The following is a 22046-nucleotide window of genomic DNA, read 5'->3' as shown; positions in this document are numbered from 1 at the left end:
CCCATAAAAGTAGGATATAGTGAGGAGTAGGGATGAATATGATCAAAGTGCATTGTAATAAATTACGTAAAATTCTTAATGAGTTAATTAAATATATTTTAAAAAATTAACTCCTATTCTGATTTGGTAAATCATGGCAAGCTGGAACTGTCTTGGCCTAGTTTGCCCCTTAGTAATGGCAGATTGCCTTATCACTGACCCCATACACAGACTTGTCTCACCAAGGCTTGTTTCATTGTAAATAAAATCTCATTGCCCAACACATAATAGCCAAAGTGCCCTTCTCTGGTGACTCATTTAACCTAGGCTCATGGTTGCCAAAGACGAAAAAGATAAGCAATGACTTGAATTACATTTTGTTTTGTGGGAAGCAAAGTATCATAGTAGAAGTGGAGCATATAGCATTAGCTCAGCCTTCAAAAATAAAAATATTAGTCCAGATCAAGATTTAATAAAGATTTCAAGGTATAAATTTTTCAGAAGCCAAAGATTTGGTAGGTATTTTGCTTAAGGCACAGCTGAGAACATCAAGAGAGAAGTACAAAGCAAAAGCTTGTTGACTGCTTGAATTTCCCCACCCTTTTATTTCAGAATCATTGAACACAAAAAAAGGAAAATGGTATGAAGTAAATCAACATGTTTTGATCAAAGCCTCATTTACCCAAATCGGCAGAAGACATGAACAGGCCACCTTCATAAGAAGAAGCTGCTTGGTGTAACCAAAACTCCCAAGAATGCTTGCTCAAGAGAAAAATTTAGTCAGTGTTCTTTGCCTTAAGAATGAGGGAAGCAAAGTCATAAGTAGCCTTCCTACACACAAATGACAATTGTGCAGAAGAAGAAATTAGGGAAGGTACACCCTTCACAATACCCATAAGCAATATAAAATATCTAGGAGTAACTCTAACCAAATAAGGGAAGGACTTGCTTGTAAAACTTCAAATCTCTGAAAAAGGAGATTAAAGATGACATCAGAAGATGGAAAGATCTCCCTTGTTCATGAATTTGGAGAATTAACATAATCAAAATTGTCATCTTACCAAAAGCAATTTACAGATTCAATGCATTCCCTATAAAAATACCTACACAATTTTTAAAGACATTGAAAGATCAATTTTCAACTCCATATGGAAAAAAAAAACAGAATACCTGAAACTATCCTGTACAATAACAGATCCTCCAGAGGAATCTCCATTCCTGATCTCAAGTTGTACTATGGAGCAATAGTAATCAAAACAGCATGGTACTAGCACAGAAATAGGCTGGTTGAACAATGGAATCAAATTGAAGACACAGAAATGAATCCACACACATATGGTCACTTGATTTTTGACAAAAAAACAAGTCTATTTAGTGTAAAAGGATAGCATATTCAACAAATGGTGTTGGTCTAACTGGATGTCTACATGTAGAAAAATACAATTAGACCCATATTTGTCACCATGCACAAAACTCAAGCTCAAGTGGACTAAAGACCTCAACATAAAACCAGAGACACTAAATTGGTTAGAAGAAAAAGTGAAGAAGAGCCTAGAACACATTGGCATAGGAGACAACTTGCTGAACAGAACTCCAACAGCCCAAGCCTTAAAGTCAACAATTAATAAATGGGACCTCATGAGGCTGAGAAGCTTCTGAATGGCAGAAGACACTGTCAACAGAACAAAGCGACAGCCTACAGACTGGGAAAAGATCTTCACCAACCCTACATCTGACAAAGGTCTAATACTCAAAATACATAAAGAGCTCCAGAAAGTAAACACCACCAAACTAAATAACCCAATTAAGAAATGGGGCTCAGAATTAAACAGAGAATTCTCAACAGAGGAATATCAAATGGCTCAGAAACACTTAAAGAAATTTCAACGTCCTTAGTAATCAGAGAAATGCAAATCAAAATGACTCTGAGATTTCACCCTACACCCATCAGAATGGCTAAGATCAAAAACTCAAGTGACACCACATGCAGGTGAGGATGTGGAGAAAGAGGAACACTCTTGAATCACTGGTGGGAATGCAAACTTGTACAACCACTTTAGAACTATATCTGGCACTATCTCAGAAAACTGGGAATAGGGCTACCTCAAGACCTAGCAATCCCACTCCTTGGAATATGCCGGGAAGATGCTCCACCACACAACAATGACATATGCTCAACTATGTTCATAGCAGCCTTATTCATAATAGCCAGAACATGGAAACAACCTAAATGTCCCTCAGTCGAAGAAAAGATAAAGAAACTGTGGCACATTTACACTATGGAATACTACTCAGCCATTAAACACTAGGAAATCCTCAAGTTTGTGGACAAATGGACAGAACTAGAAATGATCATACTGAGTAAGTTAACCCAGACCCATATAAACTCACATGGTATATACTCTAATAATTGGACACTAGCCCAAAAAGGATGTCCCATGAAAGTCTTCACTTACCAGGAGATTGGGATAGATGCGAGAACCTCCTATTGGGACTCTAGGTGAAAGAAGTATGGGAGAAGGGGGAAATAGAAGGACCCAGGAGTTCCTAGAAACCTACAAGAAGAACACATGACAGGTGGATCTGGACCCAGGGGGGTCCACTCAGTCTACTGCACCAACCAAAGACAATACATGCAGTAAACATTGAACCCCTGCTCAGATCTAGCCAATGACAGGACATTCTCCACAGTTGTAGGAGAACAAGGATTGACTCTGACATGAACTCCGATACCCCATATTTGATGACTTCTCCTTGGTGGGAGGCTACTGGCACTCAGAAAAGGAATAAACAGGCTACCAAAATGAGACTTGATGGCCTGTGACCATATGGTGGGGGAGGAGATCCCCTTCTGTTACAGACTGTGGGGAGGGTAATAGGGTGAAAGCAGGAGGGAAGAAGGAATGGGAGGATACAAATGTGTGAGGGGAAACAATGGAGTTGTGATCTGAATAAATTAATTAAATATTAGAAAAAAATTAAAAAATAATGGGGGAAGCATATATCTATGAATGTTTCCTGAAAATAGAAGTTTTCTTGTACCTAGTAGTATTAATGAATTAGTTATTCAACATTTATTGAGTAAATTTCTATCTTTTTTTCTTAGCAGTATTTATATCATGATCTCAAAGAATTTCATCATATGTCATTTAAATCAACAGGTTGGATGGTTTATTATTTTATCTTTATTGATTTAATGCATTAGATAAAAAAATCACTGTGTGTAAAAATTCTGTGAGTTATGTTTACTAAAATAAAGTAAAAACAAAGAAACAAACAAAAAATGGAGAGAGGAGCTCCAAAAAGTGTTATGTTGTGCCATATTAGCAGTTTTGCCTCTTTGCAGTCTCGAAGTAACTTACTCAGTGTCTTCCTTCCCATAGGAAGGTGACCATCCTTGTACTCTGATTTTACTCCAGCTCTCAGACCTTTGGAAGACTCCTTGGTAACTTCCAACCTTGTAAGAGAAGATCAATGAGAGGATTTTCGCCCTTAGATATCAACGTATCCATTTGGTGGCGTTCCTAGACCATAGAAAGAATACCTACATTTGAATAAAGTTCCTCCTCTCTATAAAGAAAATTCAACACCAGCTTTCAATAGTAGTTAATCTAAAGATTATAAGGTCAATAAGTAAAGTTAGTAAATCCATGTCTGCCGGGTTATTCATAAATTAGTCTTCCCTTTTTAAGACTAGTTAGATTACATAGTCATTGGTAGTTCTCCCATGGTAACATGAAAAATACTAAAGATTAGATAACAATAATGGTAGCACACATAATTCACTGATTATCTACTGTTACACAATATTAAACAGTAGATTGTTTTTTCACTCAGTTATTCAATAACCATACAAGGTTTATAATTCCATGATTTTCACGTTATAGCCGAGGGTACATGAGTGAAAGGAGGTTAAATACCAAATTAATAAATGAAATAATTAGTTCTTAAATCATATCATCTTAACATAAAAGTGTGAAATTTTCAGTCAGAAGCAGGCAAATTAAAAAAAAAACTGTGTTGTACTCTTACAACCAGAAATATGACTTTTAGTAAAACACCTACTCTGATAAATTATTTTATATAAATTGAATTATTACTATCTTTTAGGTTTTTATGAGAAAAGTATGTAGTAATGTGAATATACCCATGTAGATCATTAAATTTGTAAGACCTGAGCTATATCTTCAGTTCTTCTTTTTTCCTTTTTATTGAAAATAGATTCCTTTGTCATCCAATATATATCCTGATTTGTATGTGATTAAAATAGACTTTAGAACTTGATACTTTCTGTCATTCTTCTCAGAAAAATTAACTTCACACACTAGTCTATGTTCTTAATAACAGTGAAAAACTTTTGGAGGTTTTGATGGTGGTGACAGCTTTTTGATTATACTAGAAAAATCATGGTTTGGAATCGAGAATAACAATAGTACCCTGATCACGGCAGACAAACCACATCCTAGGCTTGGTGGTTTCAGTAGCCCTGTCTCCACATATATGTTTTTCAGTGCAGTATTGTGGTGTGTGGCTTTTCTTGTAGATTCTTGAACAAATATCTATTTGGCTTAGATTACACTAATCACAGATCAAAGAAACAATAGGCCCCATGTCTAGATTAGTGAACCAAGAAGTCTATTCTAAAGCTATGTGTGAAAAGCTATCAAAACCAGAAGAAAAACCAGCATTCTCCTGGTAGCAGTAGGTTCTCAGGTCAAATTGCTCTCAGTCTGAGAAAAAAACTAATACAACAAAAATATGCCTCTAAAATTAAACAGATACAATTTACTGAAGAAAATTGTTTAACAAGTTCAACTATTTTGGCAAGAATCTTCAAAGTCATTCAGACATTTCTTAGAATTGAGAAGCATTAACATTTAAGAATATAGCTTTAAAGAGAGACAGTAACTATATTATAGTATCATGCAATATTTATTCCATTCAGAGATATCATTATCTGTTGTTCCATTTTATTGCTGACAGCTTCCTATAAGGAGAAAAGTTATGTTGGATTACTGTCTTTAAGATGTGCCCAAACTTCTTTAACATTTTTAAATTTTTTCTCCTAAATTCAAGAAAAAATTAAACATTTTTATTATGTCCATTGCTTAACTTGGAGGTTTATTCATTTGAAATGTTTGTTGGAGATTTTAATTATTCTGAAAAAGGTTTATTAAGTTGTGAAGATTTTGGTGTAGAATAAAACATAAATAAAATGACCAGATTAACCACTTGGAAATGTCATCCAGAATACAATAGCACTTAGTGAGTATTGTGTGATTTTTTTCCCTATGAAACTGTAGTAAAGCATAATCTTCACCCCATATAAGACACCAAAAATGGACCATCTCTAGATTAGTGAACTAGTGAGTTTACATTGGTTACCTATAAAACTATGGGTAATGACTTGCTTATGGAAGCCCTGGAATGAACTTAACTTTCTAGAACCATAAGGCAAAATAAATGCTTCTTTCTGTAAGGTACCACTGTTATGGTATTTTACCAGAACAACAGAAAAGCAACTAATACAGATGTTAGCAAACAACTATTCACTCAATATAGGACTCTGAAGACAGACTGATTACAGACAAACCGAACTATTCCACCCAAATCTAGCTTAGTAAACCTATGAGTTTATTGGTTTGTTACTTATAGAATTGTGGAAAAGGTATTACTTAAAGTAACATGGATGACTCCAAAGCAACTGCAACTCCAAGAAGCCTACTCCATCATGGGTGATATTTCACCAAAGATGCATCCTGGAAACTCCCTGTATGACTTATAGGCAGCTCATTCAGGAGGAGACACTTTTATCTAAACATCTATTATTACTCATATAAATAGAAAGAGTAGGTTTGTAAATCTTGTAAATTCCAGGAACTTCATGAAACTTGTAAGCTTTGATTACTTCCTGAGCCTTGTAAGGCATATTTATTTCTTAAATAAATGTTTCAAGTTGGAGGAAATCACTACACAACAATAAAAATGGCTGAAATAGCAATATTCTGAATTTTTCTGTTTATTTTTTCCATTAATTAAGATTCATTAAGGCCTAAGGAGATGGCTTAATCAATAAGTAGTTACCAAGAAAGAATAAGAATCTGATTTTGTAACACCAGAACTCCTGAGTAACAGGTACATATAGTAGCACACATATATAATCCCTAGTACTACAGGAACAAAAAAATCCAGCATGATCCCTGGGACCTCCTGGCCAACTAATCTATTCAAATTAGTGTAAGTTTGTCTCAAAAAATAATAAGGTGAACGGGAATTGAGGAAGACATCTGATGGGTGGAGCAGTACCAGCAGTGAGACAGGTTTTACAAGAGGAGATAAGGAATGGGCCAAGAAAAATAATGGACGAATGAGTTAGAGACCATGGCTGGGAGAATCTGGCTTGCTAGCAACCAGGATGTTTCTTTCTTTTATACAGAGTTCACAAAAGAGGCAAGGTTATGATGTCAAAAGAAATACAAATCATATCATTTTGTCCCTGGATAATTGTCACAAGAATAGGTATTATCAATCTCAAATCATTTTAGACTACATTTATGAAATATGACATTCTAATATTTTAGGAAAGTGAAATATTGAGCAGGTAGAAAAATATGTGAGCCGGTCTAGGTGAGCTCCCAAGTCTTGAACAATCCATATTGGTTAAAGTACAAATTGTGCATTAGCCTAGCCTAAATGTTTGAAAGTAATCCCATGCTGCAAACTGACTTGTTCTATTCATTTGTTTTCTCTTTCTTTTTTAGTTATAAGACCTCACTATAACTTAATGTGAGCCAGTCTCCTTATTTTTAGTAAATTATTAGTAAATTATTAAATTTCTATATTTCTTTAAATATAGGTTCCAGCATCTGGAACCCAGACTCCTCCTACCTCCCAAAGCACAACTACTGGATACTAGGGTTACCATCCCAGCCTCCATTACATGGTTCTTCTGGTCCCCCCATGAAGACTGACTCGACAATAGAAGCATACCAAGTACCTGTTCCAAGATGAGGGCTTCCAGCTTAGTCTGAGTACCAGTGTCTGCTGGGCAAGCAAGCCATTGCATTGCTGACTCCAAAACAACTGGATCCATTCATGTTCCCTGGAATAAAGGAGATGTTCCTGGCTGCCAGACATGATCTGTAGCACCTCAGACTTCCCAACTATCTCTGCCATACTAAAAACTGCACTGGACTCCAGAGATGTACAGATCCACCTTTCAGTTTATATCTCTACTAAGTGTCTTGATGAGACTACAGAACCTCAATGGGTCAAAACCCATACCCCAATTCTCTGTCTATAGGCCCAACTGGAACATAACCAGCAGAGAAGAGCTGTAGGCTATGGAAGGTGATTCAACCCCCAGCCTATCAATTATGGCTCCTCCCACATGCCAAAGAAAACCCCACAGGTTCTTGCAACAACCAGTCAACACCACAGACAACCACTTGGCTAAAGGCCAGTATAAGAAAACAATCAACAAAAACCAGGACAAAGTGACTAAAAGCTCTGTATATACTAAAACAGTTGAAACACAGGGAAAAAAACTAAAACTATGCTTATGAAAAGAGTAGAGGCATTTGAAGAGGAAAGAAACAAATTCTTCAAAGAAATATGTGAAAATGCAATGATACAAATAGAGACCTTTAAAGAGGAAATGAATAATTCACTTAAAGATATACATGAATACACAGCCAAACAGGTGAAGGAAATGAATAAAACAGTTCAAGACCTGAAAATGGAAATAGAATCAGTAAAGAATACACAGACTGAGGAAATCCAGGAAATGGAAAACTTAGAGGAAAGAATCTGACTGCTGATTCTAAAATGCAAAAGCCTGTGATTCCTGGATAACATGAGGCATTCTGGGAGCTAGGAGTATACAGTTCCAGGACCCTGGTGAACCATTGTTTGGTCCAAGAGTCACTGTTACTATTATTTGTATATAATTGCATTTGTTTCTCTAGGTTTATTATTTGTTTATAAAGTTTTGTAACACAATCTTGAACAGTTTAAGTCAGTTCTTAACCCTCTCTATTATCCTGAATCCATCTTTGCCAAAATCCCCAAGTTACTTCCTTTTTAGTTTTTTCTTTGTTCTATCTGAATCTTCTTCATCTCTCTTATACCTCTCTACCTGTGGCTGAATCCCTTGCTGAACCCCTACTTCCTCTTCTAACTCCTCCTCCCCTACTAGTCAGGAGGTCCATCCAGATTCTTTCCCCTGCTCAATGATTGACTAAAAGCTGATTTATTGGCATACAAGGGGACAATTGGAAAATAGAGTTTAGACAACATTGAGATTGGTGATTCTCAGAACAAAGTTTGCAACCAGATATGGAGGGGAGTACAAAAATCAACATTTGAATTACACAATAACATTAAGCCAACAAGTCACAACAAATCCTGCGTTAACAGCACCTGGTGTGAAAGAAGTAGCATCAGCAACAGAATATAAGAGATAGAGAAGAGAATCTCAGATGTAGGAGACACAATTGAAGAAATTGCTACATATGTCAAACAAAACACTAAATCAAAAAAATTCCTAACATAAAACATGCAAAAACAAGGACACCATGAAAAGATTAAATCTAAGAATAATAGAAATGGAAGAGAGAAAATTCCTAGCTCTAAGAACCAAAAAACATTTTCAATAAAATCATAGAAGAAATTTTCTCCAACCGAAAGAAAGAGATGCCTTTAAACATACAAAGGTTTACAGAACACCAAATAGATTAGACCAGAAAAGAAATTTCTCCTGCTACATAATATTAAAAACAACAACAACAACAAATATATTAAAATCTGCAAGGGGAAAAGACCATGCAACTTTTAGACCTATCATAAACACACATGACTTCTCAGCAAAGACAATGAAATCCAGAAGGTCCTGGACAGATATCTTGTAGTTTCAAAGAGACCACAGATACCAGCCTATACTACTTGACCCAGCAAAACTTTCACTCACCATAGATGAAGAAAAAAAATCCATGACAAAACTGAATTTAAGCAATATCTATGCTCCAACCTGGCCCTACAGAAGATACTAGAAGGAAACTCCAACCCAACAAAGTCAACTACATCGAAGAAAACATAGGATATAGATAACTTCACAACACCAAAACCAAAAGAAGGCAAGCACACAAACACACTATCACCACCAACACCACAATAAAATCATTGGTGACTAATATCTATCAAAATTAATGGACTTGACTCTATAGTAAAAAGACACAGGCTAACAGAATGAATGTGTAAAGAGAATTGCACATTCTACTGCATATAAGAAGTGCACTGCAACAATATAGACACTACCTTAGAATAAACAGCTGGAATAGGATTTTCTGAGAAAACAGACCCAAGAAGCAAACTAGAGTAGCCATCCTAATATCTAGTAAAATATACTTTCAACCAAAATTAATCAAAAGAGATGGGGAAGGACACTTCATTCTCATCAAAGAAAAAAACCACCAAGAGCACATGTCAATCTTCAGCATCTATGCCTCAAAAACAAGGGCACCCAGATTTGTAGAAGAAACATTATTAAAGCTTAAGTCACTCATTGAACCTCACAAATTAATATGGAAATCTACAACACACCATGCTCACCAATGGACACATCATTTAAAAAGAAAGTAAAAAGGGACATAATGAAATTAATAGAAGTCATTAAGAAATGGACATAATAGATGTCTGCAGCACTTTTTCATCCAAACACAAAAGAATGTACTTTCTTCTCAGCACTGCATAGGACCAGCTCCAAAATCAACCATATATTCAATCACAAAGCAAACCTCAATGAATTGAATTAACATATTGTTCTTTATCAGATCACCATGGATGAAAGCTGGACTTCAACAACTACAGAAATAACAAAGACTACATTCTCACAGAAACTGAACAACTCCTTGCTCAAATGCCATTGGGTCAGGGAAGGAATAAAAAAAATTGAAGACTTCCTAAAGTTCAATGAAAATGAAGGCACAACATACCCAAACATATAGGAGGGCATGAAAGCACTGCTAAAAAGAAAGTACATAGCATTAAGTGCCTTCATAAAGAAATTAGAGATACCCATACTATCAACTCAACAGTTCAGCTGAATGCAGAAGAAGAAAAAGAAAAAGAAGAAGAAGAAGAAGAAGAAGAAGAAGAAGAAGAAGAAGAAGAAGAGGAAGAGTAGGATGAGGAGGAGGACGAGTAAGCAAACACAAAAGAGGAGTAGATGTCAAGAAATAATCTAACTTGGAAATGAAATCAACAAATTAGAAACAAGGAGAACAATAAAAGAAGCTACAAAACCCTAGCTAAATTACAGAAGACATAAAGCTCAAGTCACAGAAAAATCAGACAAAAGCTCTGATTAGAAGATTGGGTGGATTACAATAAAATTTCAAGTCCCAGATTCAAAGTCTGTTGTTGTTAGTTAATGTAAGGGCACCAATTGCTAACAAATGGTAGCAGTTAATATGGCATGGAGACCTGAAAGTGATATTGCTTTCTCTGCCTTTGCAGTAAGACATTAATCCATCATTTTCCACTAAATCTGCAATGAATTTTACTGAAGGAAATGCCAGACAAGAGAATAGAGATGTTTCCTCAATGCCTTCCAAAAGTTGCCTCTAGACCTAAAAACATACGTAAGGCTAAGCAAGTTTCGAGGGAGAGGATAAAAAGGGTAGTCCATGAGCAGAAGGACTCACCACTAAAGAGCTTATGTATGTGTTAATTCATCCAAGCATAAATCTGGGGAATCTGTGTGAATGGATTTTAAGAATGTAGAATAGTGGGAAAAAACATAAAACTGAATCAGTATGAATTTATTGATATAGTCCTACTGTCTGGAGATTCTAAGTTAATACAGAGGCTCAGAGAATTTAAGAGGGTGTCACAAGTTCATTTGATTCATTGTCTAAAGCATTTGTCAAAAGATGCCCTACTGAAAAAGAACTGAAGATGCCTGGTATCCCTTGGCTTAGTGTTGATAAATGGATATTAAGGCTCAGGGAAATTACAATGATAGAGTGGATAAGCTGTATTAAACCTAATCCTCTGTAATGGACAGGCTTAGAAGACATGCCCTTTACTAATTCTAAGAAGAAAAATGGTTAGAGGGACACCAGCACACTGGAAGAGCTTTGCCATTGCTCATTTTCTTATGCCAGACCTTAGGGTTGGAGATGCTGCTTAATTGAATGAATTAAATGTGATAAGTTTAATTGGGCTCTGGAGTACCAGGGGCCAAATGTGGCAGCATTAAATCACCAAAAGCAAGGTGAATATAGTTGTAATTGGTAGCACAGGCAAAGCAATATCTATAATGAGCTGACTTGTAATGGGCACAGCAAAGTGATTTTTATGAAGGCTTATGTCTTAGTCATTGTTCAATTACTATGAAGAGACATAATAACCAAGTCAAGACTTATAAAAGAAAGGATTTAACTGGAGGCTTGTTTACAGTTTCAGAGGGTTAGTCTGTTATCATCATAGTGCGATCGTGGTGGGAACATAATGGAAGCATGCCACTGGGGAAGTATCTGAGAAAATATCCTGATCCATAGGCAGAGTAGAAGATGGAGAAAAATATAAAGAGAATCTACCATAGACATTTGAAACCTCAAAACCCACCCCTTAGTGACAAATTTCCCCCAACAAAGGCACACTTCCTAATTCTTCTAGTCCTTTCAAACAGTTACATTCTCTAGTGACTAAGTATTCAAATATATGAACCTATGCACACCATGCACATTCAAACCACCACACATAACTCATACAGACCTTTTTCCCAGGGGTTTCTAGGCAAGAAACAGATAAGCACCCTACTAAAACTTTGTTAGATCTACGTAAACAGACAAAATCTCAAACAAGCAAATAAGACAGGATGACAATGGGCCCAGACCCTTCAGGAATGAAGGTATAGTTTTGTCCTCCAGGAAAAGAGCCAGGACCTAATGAAGTGTTCCCTAAGGGTAAGAGATAGACTGAGTTCATAGTAGAAGTACTTCTAAATTCCAGCTAATGCTATATAACCAGTTGCAGAAAGGAGAGTTATAGTTGGCATGATTGTCTCTATCATACTTTCTTAAGCATGTGTTTCTGAATAAACACGCATATAGTAAATATACTTGTATGTTCTCTGTTCCTTTATGATATACTATAACACTGATTGGCATAATATCAATGGTTATCATATTAAGGCATGAGACAGTAAAAGATGGTACATCAAAGGATATTTACATCTATTCTAAAATATAAATGGCTTTAGAGTTGTACATGAGCTAGTCATGTGATGTTAAGTATAATTATTATCTGGTTGTTGTTTTCATTTGAAAATTAAGCATGGCATGAAAAGATATGATTGTGTGTCAGGATGACAGGGAAAAGACATAAAAAGAAGGAAGCTTTTGATTTTTGTATGCTGTGTTCTCATTCAGTAGTTTTTCTATTCTGGTGAATATAGCCAGAAGAAAAACTGAGACATCCAGCATAAGACTGAAGAAGTATTAGATCTATTGGATTCTTGGCTTTCCTATTAAGAGATTGCCATTGATATACTCATAAATTCCATAAAAAGTTTTGTCCTATAAGAACATTGACTAATATGCTGCCATACCAATTTCTAGAATAGCTACATTAGAGAAAGGGAGCTGAAAAGGGATGAGTCAGATTAAAACTTTCCACTTCATTCTACTTCCCAAGAAAATAAAGAAAACAAATCTCTGTAAAGGAAAATAGTGTCTCCCCCTGCCAGTGGTCCCTAATTGTGCAAATGTTATATGTAGATTTTGCTATTGCATTAGCCAGACTAGACTATCTCCTGGAAATGTGATCACCCCAGTAGGCAAAAGTCAGTGAGCCTTTTGTGAAAAATCTGGATTCCTAAGCATATTTTTGAAAAATGACCTTGGCGTCTTAATTATCTCACCATTGGTCAATCACATAAGTTCAATAACTTTTTTGATATCGAAGGAAGATTTTTGCCTGTATTTCTAAAAAGAAAAAAATTACACTCCAAATACACCAAAGCATACTAAAGGCATTCCCATTCCAAAAGGGAAAAAGAGAATAGAAAATGATTGAGCCAAATATAGAAAAGCAAGTGTTCTAGTAAGATTTGTTTTGTCAACTTGGCACAAGCTGAGCCACCTGGTAGAAGGGAACTTCAATTCGATTATTTTCTCCATCAGATTGCTGTATCTGTGGGTGCATATCAGTGGATCACTCATTTGATTAGTAAACAACACAATTGTACTTATCACCCTCTCAGGGTCTGACTATAAGACTCTGATTCTTGTTAATTCTAAAGCAGGGACCCATAAATGATGCTGCTGGTGGCAATGCCCTAAACAAAAGGACTATGGCAAAGGTAATAGAAAGATTGTTATTGGATAAACAGAAGCCTAAATTCAACATTCTTCAGAAATACTCCTTACCAGGAAAACTACTATCTCCATTTTCTGCTCCAATGGTCAGCTACCTCAGACAAGGGCATCTAGTTCCTTTTCAATGTGCAAAGCCTGTATCAGCTAAATTAGCTCCCATCATCCTGACTGGCATTTTTAAAAGCCACTTACTTTCCCACCAAGTAACATACATGATATCTAGTCCAAGTTCTAGTAGTTCTTCTTCCTGTGTGAAACATTATAAACTTGGACTTTGCTGACTGCATTTCTGTGGTCATTTGGCTTTGGGAGTCTCAGTAGAATTATCCCTTAAGGTTTCCTTCCAAATTCTCCACTTTACTACAAATGCTTATGCAACACTTAAAATTGTCTCCTACAAATCAGTAACAAAGGAAGAGGCCAACATATCAGAACCTTTCTTGTGAGAGTTAGCCACAGCAATAATTTCATACCTCTGGTACAAATTTTCTGTAAGTTATTTTCTCATAATTTCACCAAAAGTCCTGAGAACCACTCAGAGGAGGAAAGATTTTGTCTCTCAGTTTTAGAAAGTTTAGAATAAATTTGTGGGGTTTCATGGGTTTGGTCAGAAAAGTAGTAGGAGCATACTGTCACCTGAAGATCTGTAAGCAAACAGCTCCAACTTTGTTTAAAGAAAAGCATACAACTATGACAAACAGCAGTAGTCATTACCAAAGAGTATTCTGGGAAATTAAGGTACAGAGAAGTCAGAAGATATATAATTTTCGTCTTCAGATCTTGAACTGTTTTATTGATTTCCTTCATATGGTTGTTTGTATTTCTTTTCTGTTTTCCACCTGTTTGGCTGTGGCTTCCTGCATTTGATTATGGATTTTATTCATTTCCTCCATTATCATCTTCATTACTAAGGATTTGAGGGCATTTTCTTATATTTTGATTGTGTTTGAGTTCTCAGGGTTGCTTTCTTTGGGATAGCTGGGATCTGGAGTTGTTTTTGTTTTTGTTGTTTGCATCCTTATGTTGTCCTTTAGTCATCTTGCTATCTCTGATGTTGGGTATTAGCTTCTGGTGTCCTTCACTGGTCTTTGAGAGCATATAGTTGGTGAGTGATAATAGGTCATGTGCCCTTGACTATGGGTATCAGAGAGTTCTTCCCTGGAACCGGCAGGTGATCTGGTTTATGCTCTAGGACACTTTGGTCTACACCTTAATCTCTTGATTGTATCAGCAGAAGTATACTTCTGCTTCATTCTGTTCAAGCTACTGCGGGGAGTTAGACCATCTGTGTTGGGGACCACTGTTTAATTTTCAAAGACATCATGAAAATATATGAAATCTGAGAATAACAGACATTGAGGAAAGAGAAGACACTCAACTCCAAAACCCAGAAAATATCGTCAACAAAATCATAGAAAAAAATTTCCCCAATTTAAAGAAAGAGATGCATATAAACACACAAGAGGCCTACAGAACACCAAATAGAATAGACCATAAAATAAAATCTTCCCATCACATTATAATAAAAACACAAAATATACAGAACAAAGAAAAAAATATTAAAAGTAGCAAGAGAAGAAGTCCAAGTAACATACAATGGCAAACCTATCAGAATTACACCCAAATTCCCAGCAGAGACCATAAAATCCAGAAGGGCATGGACAGAGGTCCTGAAAGCCCTAACAGACCACAGATGCCAAGCCAGACTACTATACCCAGCAAAACTATCAATAATCATTGACTGAGAAAACAAAATATTCCATGACAAAAACAAATTCAAAGAGTTCCTTTGCACAAATCTGGCTTTACAGAAGTTACTAGAAGGAAAACTCCAGCTCAAAAAGACAAGCCACAACCAAACTACACATGAAATAGATAACTACACAACCACACAAACTCTCTACTGTAACCAACATCAAAAATTAAGAGACTAAACAGTCACTGGTCATTAATATCTCTCAACATGAATGGTCTCAATTCTCCAATAAAAAGACTCAGACTAACTGAATGGATACATAATACAACATTTTTCTGGATTCAAAAAACACATCTCACCCACAAGAGCAGAGTAAAAAGCAGGAAAAAATATTCCAAGGAAACAGTCACAAGAAGAAAGCTGGCATAGCCATTTTAATATCTAATAAAATAAAATTTCAACCAAAATTAATCAGAAGATATGAGGAAGGACACTTCATACTCATCAAAGGTAAAGTCAACCAAGAGGACATCACAATTCTGAACATCTATGCTCCAAATACAAGGGCACTCACATTTGTAAAAGAGCTATTAACAAAGCATAAACCACACATCAATCCTCAGACATTAATAGTGGGAGACTTCAACACCCCACTTTCACTGAAGGATAGGTGATAGAAACAGAAACTAAATAACATCATTAACCAACATCATGAATCAAATTGATCTAACAGATATTTACAGAACTTTTCACCCAAACACAAATGATTTTACCTTCTTCTCAGCACCCCATATACCTTCTCCAAAATTGATCACATAGTAGGTTATAAAGCAAGCCTCAGCAGATACAAAAAGATTGAAATAATATCTTATATGCTATCAGATCACCATGGTCTAAGACAGGACTTCAACAACAGAAATAACAAAAAGCCTGCACATACATGGAAACTAAAAAACTCTCTACTTAATTACACCTCAGTCAGGGAATAAAGAAAGACAGAAATTAAGGACTTCCTGAAATTCAATGAAAATGAAGGAAAACATAACCAAAATAGTGAGACACATTGAAAGTGGTGCTAAGAAGAAAATTTATAGCACTAAGTGCATTTATAAGGAAATTGGAAATATCCCACATAAGCAAATTAATGACACATCTGGAAGCCCTAGGGAAAAAAAGAAACAGTCCAAGAGGAGTATACATCTAGAAATAACCAAACTCAGGGCTAAAATCAATAAATTAGAAACAAAAAGAACAAGTCAAAGAATCAACAAAACCAGGAGCTTGTTCTTTAAGAAAATCAACAAGATAGACAAACCGTTAGCCAAACTAATTAAAAGGTAGAGAGACACTATCCAAATCAACAAAATCCGAAGTGAAAACGGAGACATAACAACAGACACTGAAGAAATACAAAGAATCATAAGATCCTACTTTAAAAGCATATATGCCACAAAATTTGAAAATCTAAGGGAAATGGACAATTTCCTTGATTGATTCCATGTACCAAACTGAATCAAGATCAGATAAACAAATTAAGTAGTCCTATTTCTCCTATAGAAATAGAAGCAATCATTTATAGTCTCCCAACCAAAAAGAGCTCAGAGCCAGATAGATTCAGTGCAGAATTCTACCAGACTCTCAAAGAAGAGCTAATAACGATACTCTTCAAGCTACTCCAAAAGATAGAAATGGATGAAACAATACCAAATTCATTCTATGAGGCCACAGTCACATTGATACCTAAACCCCACAAAGACTCAACAACAACAAAAAAAGAGAATTTCAAACCAATTTCTCTTATGAACATTGAAGCAAAATACTGAATAAAATACAAAGAAATTCAAGAACATATGAAAGACACCACTCAATATGACCACGTAGGCTTCATTCCAGGAATACAGGGATAGTTTAATATACAGAATTCCATCAGTGTAATCTACCCTATAAACAAACTGAAAGAAAGAAACCACATGATCATCTCCTTAGATGCAGAAAAAGCATTTGACAAAATCTAACGCCCATTCACACTTGAAGTTTTGGAGAGATTGGGGATGCAAGGCACATACCTAAACATAATAAAGGCTATATACAGCAAGGCAATAGCCAACATAAAATTAAATCAAGAAATACTCAAGCAAATTTTTCTAAAAGCATGGACCATACAAGGCTGCTTACTTTCTCCATATCTCTTCAATATAGCTCTTGAAGTTCTAGTCAGAGCAATAAGACAACAAAAGGGGATGCAAATGGGAAAGGAGGAAGTCCAATTATCCTTATTTGCAGATGATATGATAGAGTACATAAGTAACCCTCAAAATTCCACCAGAGAACTCCTACAGCTGATGAACTCCTTCAGCAAAGTGGCTGGATACAAAATTAACTGAAAAAAGTCAGTATCCTTCCAATATACAAATGACAATCATGCAGAGGAAGAAATTATTAAAGCTACACCCTTCACAATAGCCACAAGCAATATAAAATATCTAGGAGTAACTCTAACCAAACAAGTGAAGGACTTATTTGAAACAAACTTCAAATCTCTGAAGAAAGGGATTAAAGATGACATCAGAAGATGGAAAGATCTTCCTTGTTCGTGGATTGGGGGAATTAACATAGTAATAATGACCATCTTACCAAAAGCCATTTACAGATTCAATGCAATCCCTATCAAAATAACTACCCAATTTTTAAAACCCAGTGTAGCTAAAACAATCCTATTCAATAAAATATACTCAGGAGGAATCGCCACTCCTGGTTTCAGCTGTACTATAGAGCAATACTAATTAAAACAGCATGGTACTGGCAGCAATAGGCTCGTGGATCAATGGATTTGAATTGAAGACCCAGAAATGAATCTGCACACAAATGGATTTGACAAGAAAGCCAAATCTATTCAATAGAAAAAGGATAGCATCTTCAATAGATGGTGCTGGTCTACCTCGATGTCTACATGTAGAAAAATGCATTTAGTCCCATATTTGTCATCATGCACAAAACTCAAGTCCAAGTGGATGGAAGACCTCAACATAAAACCAGAGACACTAAATCAGTTAGAAGAAAAAGTGGGGAAGAGCCTGAAACACATTGGCATAGGAGACAACTTCCTGAACAGAACACCAACAACCCAAGCCTTAAGGTCAACAATTAATAATTGGGACCTCATGAGGCTGAGAAACTTCTGCAAGGCAGAAGACACTGTCAACAGAACCAAGCAGTAGTTTACAGACTGGGAGAAGATCTTCACCAACCGTACATCTCTCAAAGGTCTAATATCCAAAATATATAAAGAACTCAAGAAATGAAACACCTCCATAGCAAATAACCTAATTGAGAAATGGGGCTTAGAATTAAGCAGAGAATTCTCAACAGAAGAATATTGAATGGTTGAGAAACACTTAAAGAAATGCTCAACCTCCTTAGTGATCAGGGAAATGCAAATCAAAACAACTCTGAGATTCCATCTTACACCCATCAGAATAGCTAATATCAAAAACTCAAGTGACACCACATGCTGGTGACAATGTGGAGAAAGAAGAACACTCCTTCATTGTTGGTGGGAATGCAAACTTGTACAACCACTTTGGAAGTCTATCTGGAGTTTCACAAAAAACTAGGAATAGAGCTTCCTCAACATCCAGCTATTCCATGCCTTGTAAAATACCCAGAAAATTCTCCACCACACAACAAGGACATATGCCCGACCATGTTCATAGAAGGCATATTCATAGTAGCAAGAACCTGGAAACAGCCTAAATGTCCCTCAGTTGAAGAATGGAAAAAGAAACTATGGTACATTTACACTATGGGATACTACTCAGCTATAAAAACAAGGAAATCGAGAAATTTGTGGGCAAATGGATGGAACTAGAAATGATAATGCTGAGTGAGTTAACCCAGAAGCAGAAAGTCTCACATGGTACATACTCACTTATAAGCCCAAAAGGCATGTACCATAAATGTCTTTACGTACCAGGAGATTGGGATAAACATGAGGACATCCTACCAGGACCTTAGGTAAGAGAAATATAGGAGAGAGGGTAATAGAAGGATCCAGAGGGTCTTAGAAATCTACAAGAAAAACGTCGTGATGGGTGGATCGGTGCCCAGCAGTCTCCTCAAACTATTTCACTAACCAAGGACAATACAAGCAGTAAATATCGAACGCTTACTCCAATCTAGACAATGGACAAGACATTGTCCACAGTTTGTGGAGAGCAGGAACTAACTCTGACATTAACTCTGGTGCTCCATAATAGACAACCTCCCCTTGGTGGGGAGGCCTGGTGACACTCAAAGAAAGAATAAGCAGCCTACCAAGATGAGACTTGATAGCTTATGACTATAACGTGGGGGAGGAGATCCCCCTCAGTCATAGACCTAGGGGATGGGAAGAGGGTGAAAGTCAGAAGAAGGCAGGAATGGGAGGATACAAGTGATGGGATAACAACTGAGTTGTAGTCTGAATAAATTAATTAAATATTTTTAAATGGAGTACAGAATATGAACAAATTAATAAAATATATTTTAAAAATGGAGTATACAGCTAAACAGAGAATTCTCAGCAGAGGAACATCAAATGGCCAAGAAGCATTTAAAGAAATGGTCAACATCCTTAGTCGTCAGGGAAATGCAAATATAAACAACTCTGAGAGTCCATTTTACACCTATCAGAGTGGTTAAGATCAAAAACTCAAGTGACAGCACATGCTGGTGAGGATGGGGAGAAAGGAGAACACTCCTCCATTGCTGGTAGGAGTGTAAACTTGTACAACCACTTTGGAAGTCAATCTTTCCACTTTCTCAGAAAAGGGGAAATAGTACTACCTCAAGACCCAGCTATACCACTTCTGGCCATAAACCCAAAAGATGTTCCACCATACAAGCACATTTGCTCAACTATGTTTACCACAGCTTTATTCATAATAGCCAAAAACAATACAATCTAGTTATCCTTTAACCAAAGAATGGATAAATAAAATATGGTACATTTACACAATGGAATGCTACTCAGTTATTAAAATTATTGAAATCATGACATTTGCAGACAAATGCATGAAACTACAAATGATCATATTGAGGGAGGTAACTCAGATCCAGAAAGACACCAGAAAGACTCACATTGGTGTGTACTCACTTATAAGCAGATATTAGCCACATATTACAGGATAACCATACTATAATTCACAGATCTTAAGAAGCTAAATAACAAGGAGGGTACTAGGGAGGACCTCTTTGAATCTCACTCAGGTGAGGAAATAGACTAGACAGTGGAAGTAGAGAGGGAACTGGAAAGGAGAGGGTGTGGGGAGGGTAATGGAGGTGAAGTATCAATTGTGAGAAGAATGAGAAGGGAAAGTTAGAGGACTTGGAGAGAAAAGGGAATCTGAGGGCAGAGGCATCACTGAGACAAGCTGTAGACCTGTGACAGGGTAGGCTACAGGAAGGATATGTAGATGTCTCTAGAAGAGACTCCTAGACTCAGGGGGACATGGAGACAGAGGAGGCCACCTTCTGACCAAGCAGGACTCATAGTGGTAGGAGGAACACCAATCCACCTACAAAATCATTGGACCCAAAATTTACCCTGCCTACACAATGTTCAGAGGTAAATAAAGAGTAGAGAGAGTAGGAATGTCCAACCAATGCTTGGCCTAACTTGAGGCCCAACCCATGGGAGAGAGGCAACCTCTGACACCATTAACAACACTCTGTTAAGTTCACAGACAAGAGACTAACTTAATCATCCTTTTAATCACACCCAGCAGCTGACTGAATCAGATACTGAGACTGATAGCCAAGCATTAGGCAGAGGCTGGGGAGTACTCTGGAAGAGCAGGGCAGAGGATAGAAAGTCCCTGAGGGGATAAGAACTCAACAAGAAGACTAGCAGAGTCAACTAACCTAGACCCACAAGGGCTTGCAGAAGTGGAAGCACCAACCAAAGAGCATGCATGGACTGAAAGTAGGCCACCTACACATGTAACCAATGGGCAGTATGGTCTTCATGTGAGTCTCCTAGTAAGTTGAAAGGGTTTGACCTAATGGGGCTACCCTACCTGGCCTCAGTGGATAAGAATGACCTCAGTCCTGATGTGACTTGATATGCTAGGGGTAGGTTGGTAGGAGGGGAGTTCTCCTCTTTTCTGAAGACAAAGAGAAGTGGGATAGGAGGAAGTGTGGTAAGGGGGTACCAGAAGTAGAAGAGCAAGGGGCTAAGATAGAGATGTACAGTGAATATATAAATTAGAAATAAATTTAAGAAAAAGATCTATAAAACAAAAACCACCTCTAACTCATAAACCCTACTTGCCCCAAAACAGATAACTTCCTGGAATACTGGAGGTTGCTGTTCATGTAAGATAACAAGTGGTTTTCACTTCTGTAGATAAGATTCTTTTCATCAATAGCATAGAATATGTGCTTGATTACACTTAGGCTGGATGTATGTAGCCTTGAAATTTTTGGCTTTATTATCCCCTTACTAATGTAATTCATTGCCATACTTTGGGAATCCGGGAATCAGGTATGGACCTAGCCAGTCGTGGCTAGTATTTAATAAGGACTCCTATTTGTTAAAATTTATTCATGGTCAGACTGGTGGATTTCTAAATGACCCCAGACCTTTAGCCTTCATCACATTTGAGGCTTCCCTATAGACCTGCTAACACTAGTTAACTTTATGATGATCTACAAACACATAGCCTCCAGCTATGTACGCAGAGAAACTTCCAAAAGTGTTCAGCATCTACTCTAAAACATGAACTATTACTAATATCAACATAGGTCTCTCTGTCTCGCATCAGATTACCTCCTTTCAGGTACTTTCTCTTCCAATTATAACTACAAGAGTTAAGACACCGTTCACTCTGACTCTGCATCCTTCGTTCCTTTTTACAGAATATTCACAAAGCTTCCTCATCTCCCTTGATCCTGCCACAGAGGAGTTAGAGGTAACCCGAATCCAGTAGCACACAGGAGTCCCAGACAAC

This window comes from Acomys minous (genome assembly GCF_964271855.1).
Source record: "Acomys minous genome assembly, chromosome: 1".
In the NCBI taxonomy this organism is placed as follows: Eukaryota; Metazoa; Chordata; class Mammalia; order Rodentia; family Muridae; genus Acomys; species Acomys minous.
This window is presented reverse-complemented; position numbering follows the sequence as displayed.